We start from the raw sequence: 6,432 nt of genomic DNA, 5'->3' as shown, positions 1-6,432 counted from the left end.
GAAAGAAAATTGTTGCAGCTTTTTATTTCAGACTGGATGCCATTCTTTTAAAGCATTTGAGTTTTGATTTTTGTCATTCAGAAGGTGGCAGAATTAGAGAAGAAACACAAAGGTCAAATGTTGAAAATAGGCAAGAAATCCCTAATTTCATGGTACCTAAGCTCATGCCATCCCTGGGTCTGACAGAGCAGAGAATGTGGGTTTCCCAGTCACTGCTGCTGGGTGATAAAGTCATTTTGGCTTCCTCTGCCCCCTCAAGGCACTTGTGGCTGCTGGTTCTTATCCTGGTTTGTGTTACCTTGACTTGCTGTCTGCTCCCATGGTGTGCATCTGGGCAGTGCACTAAAATCTCAATATCCAGAGATAAAGGCTTGTCTGGTGATTTGATATCACAACAAGCACTCAGCAGAGTTGCTGATGCATGATATTCTCAATGAGCTGAAGGCTCACAAGTCATTCTGAAATCAGAATTAAGACCAATTCCATAGGAATTTATGGGCAAGCCTAATCATATCTTATGAACTAAACTAAGGTAAAATGTATATCACAACATAGTTCCTTCCAGTGCTGGATCTCACTTTATTTTATTAAGAGCATAGGGGATTTTTTTAATCCTTTGTCTCCGAGTCTTTGCCACTTGATTAAGAACTCTAGACAACTTCTCTGGGTACTCCTTCATGTTAATGCCTGGGTTGCCTGTGTTAGACAAGCACCATGACATTCTGGGTCCTTTGTTTTCTTTTCAAAACCAGTTTTGATTTAGATTATTCCTTTCTGGCACTTGCAAAAGAGATAATACTCTCTTAGAACAAAAGGGTGCTGTCTTTTATAGCACTTATAGTCACCTCTTATTGCTGCAGCTTGTCTGATTGCAGTCCCTTTGGTGTTGGTGTCTCTTTCCACTGTTTGGCTCAGTGGAATTTACTTTCATTTAATCATTCATTTGCAGCATGTCAGTGGAAAATCGGAGGTACTTGCCATTGAATTGGAAACAATTCAGAGACAGTCAGCTCTTAGTATGTTTTTATTTGCTGAAAGGAGTCACCAAGGGGCTCTCAAAATAAATATGCCATTAATAATGATCTACTGTCTGATCTGAAAGTCTAACTGGATCAATAGCCTAGAAGGAAGAGGCATGTAAAATGGTGCTTTCTTTAAAAACAGCTGTGGTCAGTGAAGTAATTCAGGACTCAGATAGCAAGAATACAGCATGCCCTGGATCAAGCATGGTCTGAGCTCTGAGATTACCTTCTTGGGCCCTGGCTAAGTTCCTTATCAAAGACCATGCACTGACCAAAATATCCCCAAGCCTATGTACAGGATGACATTCATCTTTTAAGAAATTAGCATTATAAATTTTTTTCCTGAGGCTGCTGTGCTTCAAAAAGTCCTCTCCAAACACTTCTGGGCTTTTCCAGTGGTAACTGTTAAGTTCACAGAAACTCAAAAGAGTCTTTGGCTGCATCACTCGTGAGGGGGCAGACTGTCTTGGGAGCTTTTTTTCACTGGATCTCAAACTTGAAAAGCTGTTGCCCTACCAATGGAAATGAGATCTCAACAGCTGCAGAACTAGTGCTGTAATATAATTCTGCAACCTGATCCTTTAGCTGAGAACTGTGGTGTTTCATGGTACCATTTGGTTTGTGTCACACTGCCCAAATAATTGCCTTCTAAACAGAGCCAAGGCTTGTTCAGTGTTTCATTTACACTGTCCATGCTTGCCTCAATTACACAGTCATTGCTTACTAGGTTAAATTAATATCCAGTTTTCAGAGATATCCAGATTTCTAGAAATCCTATTTTGTCTATAATTGAGAGTTCAGGTCTATCTAGTACCAGACCAGATTACCACCCAACACTGTTTGTGGGATTTTCCTTGGGAAGTTTAAGAGGTTGTCTGTCATCTGAAGCTTTACTTTCTCACTTGCCAAAGTCTTCATGGCTGAAAACATTTTCTACTTTAAAAATATAAAACCTGGTATGCTCTTCATTATTTATAGCTCTTGTCAGTAACATGCATTACACTCCAGGGTTAATGGCTCTGCAAGTGTGTGCTATCAGAACAGCACCATTTCTGCACTGTGTAAAAGTTACATTTTGAAAAATTGAGCACAATCCTTTAAAAACCTGTATGGACATATTGTGAAGCATTCGTGGAATTTCCCAGACACGTCTGTTCTAGGGAGGGAAATACTGTTCCCCTAAAACATTCTAAGGAAAAGCCAAACCACCCTGCAGTTTTTCCTCTCTGTCTGCCTGTTTTCTCCCCTTGTGAGATTTTTCTGCCTCTGTGTAATCTGCCTCTAACATTAAGCAAAACCCATTCTTCCTACCAAAGGACTGAATCTCCCTGCAGTGTTTAGGTTTCTTTATCCTGTTATTGGGCTGCAGTTTGTTCACACCCACGAAAACAGCATACATGGGTGCTGGATTTGGTTACCTGCTTTGCAAATCCAGTGTGTGCTGTTTCATGAACATGAAAAGGGGAAGAGTATTGTTGTTTCAGCTGGTTCCACTTGCTGTGCAGCCATGTAAGTAGATTAGCTGATATCAGTGCTAAGGACAGAGTAGTTAAAACAATAACTTAATGAACATATCCTTTTTATGAGAGCTTTTTCCTTGTAAAAGCTACCGAATTCTGACTCATTTTTCTGACTCATACTGAATTGCTGGCTCCTGTTGTAGAATATCCTCTTAGAAAAGTCCCTGAGCATAGCATGCTGTGTCAAAGGGACAGAGCTTTCCAACTGCTGCATACAAAACTGAGAAGGGGACCTGAAAAGGACTGAAAATGACACGGTGAAGTACAAAAATAGAAAATAAAGAACTAAGAGGAAAAGAGAGACTGAGTAACAATAGAGGGTCAGCAGTAAATCCGGTTTGCCTTTCTAGCTCAGGAAGGTGTCTTGGAATCTGTGTTTCAGGGCACCCACTGGGTGGTCACCAGAGCTCTTTGAGTGTGTGAAATGAAATGGAAAACAATAGCTCAGCAGCAATTGCTTTTTTCCCTCTGATGAGGTGTTCCTTGAATTGCCAGCACGACTCCTGCTTGATTTAGCAGTGAATGCAGGCAGGCATTTCCTGAAGCAACAGCGCTGTTAGAAATGCAAAGGGAGAGGGAAAGGGAATAGGATACAGGAGAGTGTCCCACTAAACTGTCTGTGCAACAAAAGGGAGGATGAAATGTAGCACAGCTGCACAGGGGTCATCTACTCAGCCTGAAAACCCTCATCTCATTCTACAAATAGGTGATAGGAGCCAACAAGATCTGCTTGAAAGAGATCTACCTTTTTGGAATGGTTAGTAGTTAAAGCCAGCTTTGTTGTCTTACTGACTTGTCTTCTTTTTATTTAAACTCATCTAATAAACTCTCAACTATCTCAATTCTCATGGGGAATTTTTGCCAGTAAATGTAGATATTGTGTTCTATCCCATTCTGACAATTTTTGCCAGTAAATGTAGATATTGTTTGTGTTCTATCCCATTCTGATAGTCTCTGTGTATGTATATATCTGCTTACTCATCTGTTCTGTTATCTCCAAATAACCAAGAAATTATTCCTTTCGGAAAGGGTATCTTCTCTGAGTCTTTCAAAGATACAAATACAGTGTATGGCTCCAAGAATACTGCACTGACTTGGCAGAAACTATTTAAGAATCACTGCTGCCCCTCCTCCTCCCTGATTACAACCCTTAGGAAAGAAATGTGATGACTCCTCATTTTTTTGTTATTCAGCACATATTTGTGATCTTTTCTTTCATTAAACTTTGTATTTCCTCTTTGCCTCACCTTCTTCCTTCGTTAGGATGGATGTTAGAGAGCACCTCATGCAGATGGACAGGGAGACCCAAAAGGACATTACTGTGACAGATTAATTCGTTATTAGCTAAGCAGTATTGAGTCTCATCTCATGCCTTTATATTTAGTCACTTGTGCTGGTTTTTACCCAGCATCCAATCACTTGTTTTAGTTCTCTCATTTGTTTTTAGAACAAAAAAATCTTGTACATTGCTGAGATCAGTTTTAAATCCTCCCACTGTCCAGGGCATTCACCACCTTATCTACACACATGTTATGTGTACTATTTTCTAGTCTGTTAAAAAATCCTTTCTTATTGTACTTTCAACTTGGGTACAATCTGAAACGAAGTTAATTATAGTTCTACATTTACATTTTAAGTTAACTGAGCTCTTTAGTTTCTGCTTCTGCCCTGGATGTGTTCATTTCCATTTCCAGGCTCTCATTTCTGTTAACTCTTTATCAGTGTGCAGTGTCTGTGCTTTCACTGTCACCTCAGACACTCAGTTTGGTGCCTACAGCAGAGTGGGGTCTTACCCCACTTTGCTTATTATAAAGCACTAACATTATGTCTTTCCTTTTTCTTCCTCTGAGTTAGACCCTTCTGTTTGACTCAAACTTCCTTGCAAGGTCACAAAGTGAGGTTTCACAGCAGTTTAAGAGCCCCTGCATCCTGCCTGCCCGTGTTGTGAGCCCAGGACAGACCTAAGACCTTTTGGTTCAGGAAAAGGATGGCAGTTTGCCCTTCCTTCACAATCTGAATTCCTGTGTAGCAACAGGTGTTAAAACTGAAATTCTCAATTTCTTATTGTGACATAAGTCAGATTTCAGTAACTCTATTAAGGGGAAAAACCTTGGTCTTAAAATTTAGCTCCCCCTCCCAGCCTGTCTTTGAAATGGGCTCATTTTCAACAAGCCAGCATTGAATGGAGTTTTTACCAGTGGAGTTCATTGCAATCTGCCAGAGGCCATTTCTGCAAGGCTGTGAATACATTTTGCAGAGAGAAAGAAAAAAAAAATCTCCAAATTTGTGAGAGAGGCAGGAGACAAGGAGGGTGCACTTCCCACCACCAATGCTCAGGCTTTAGGACCGATGTCAGTAATGGTTTCAGAGTGTGAAATGAGCCCACACAGCAGCCAGGTATGAAGTCAGGACTGCTGTAATGAACTAAATGTGCAGGTTCTAAAGAATGTAATCAGCTCTACAGGAATCTGGGCAGGATGCCATGGATAATAGCTTTCCTTTTAGGAGGGACGCTGTAATGATGATATGGATGTCTTAAATAGTTGTGGTCATTAATAACCCCAGGTAGACAAGAAGTCTCTTTTAATATTATCCAAACAAAAGCATTTTACCCCTAGAGTCTCAGTATGATATTGGCTTCTGGGAATATCCACTATCTGTAGTTGCAGAATAACTGCTTTAATGATGTCTTTGTTTAGTTTCTTCCTAAAGGAATTCCCACCCAATGGAAGTCTCTCTCCAAACTGCTGCCCAATCCACATTGTTACAGTACACAACAATTATCTTTATGGGGAAACTAGTTCCACATGTCTGAAAAGGGACATTACCACATCACTTTCTGAAAATCTGAAACGCCTCTTCCATGGCACAAGCTGTGGGAGTTAAGATTTTATAAAATTGACAAGCATTTGGGTGCATGGATATTCTCAACTGGTCAGACAAGAAAACCAGGAAAAAACAGGACAGACTAAAAATAATTTAGGGGTTCAAGAACATAATGGAATTCAAGTAGATATTAATTTTTTAAAACTTGCCTTGCATGTCAACATTTTGAAATGTCAACAGTATAACAAAAATAAAATACATGTAAACAGTGAAATGTATTATGTTGCTTGGATCTTGGCAGTCACTTCCAATGAAATAATAGCAGGAAATTATAGAGGAAAAAAATGGTGAAATCATTCTGTAGTCATTGGGTATTCATGTGAGTCTTCTGTGTCGAGATAACACTTGGGTTTATTTGTATTACAGAATGAAAGATTGCTGTTATAATTGGAAACTGTTAAAGGTTTTGTAGCTCAAGCTAAAGGTTATCCAGGCTGCTGCAGCAGATATCCTAATTCTAACAAAAGATATACAGTAAGGACAGAACATTATAACTGAAAGAGTTATCTAAAAATATATAGTGCAAGAATTCTGCCGTGCTAGGCACTTGTTAGAGCTGATACGAATTGGTGATTGTTGGTTTTTGTCCCAATTCTTCAAATATGTGAAGGTATATTGAAATTGAATCCTACCATTTTGAGATTTCACATATGTTCTTGTCAAGCAGTGCCTATTTTTCTTTCCTGAGTGATCATTTGTGCCCAAGCCTAAATTCTCTTAAGGTTTAACCTTCTGTGGAAGTGTTCTGATAACAACAAACACAGTTAATGCTAATGAGTTATGTATGAGTGTAATAGAGGGGAATCAATTCAGCTCAGAATGTGTTTGAGGGTGGGAACAGAGCCCAGAGGTACCCATATATGGTTAAATTAATGGCTACCTGGCATGGGATCAGGAGGAATGTCACTCTGAGCTCTGTCAGCTAACCTGCTTCATTGAAACTTTAGGAATATACACAGCTGAAACCCAATGCATCTAACATTGCAAACCCATTCATTTAACAT

The sequence above is a fragment of the Geospiza fortis genome, unplaced genomic scaffold, assembly GCF_000277835.1.
Source record: "Geospiza fortis unplaced genomic scaffold, GeoFor_1.0 scaffold408, whole genome shotgun sequence".
In the NCBI taxonomy this organism is placed as follows: domain Eukaryota; kingdom Metazoa; phylum Chordata; class Aves; order Passeriformes; family Thraupidae; genus Geospiza; species Geospiza fortis.
Note: the sequence above shows the minus strand (reverse complement) of the source record.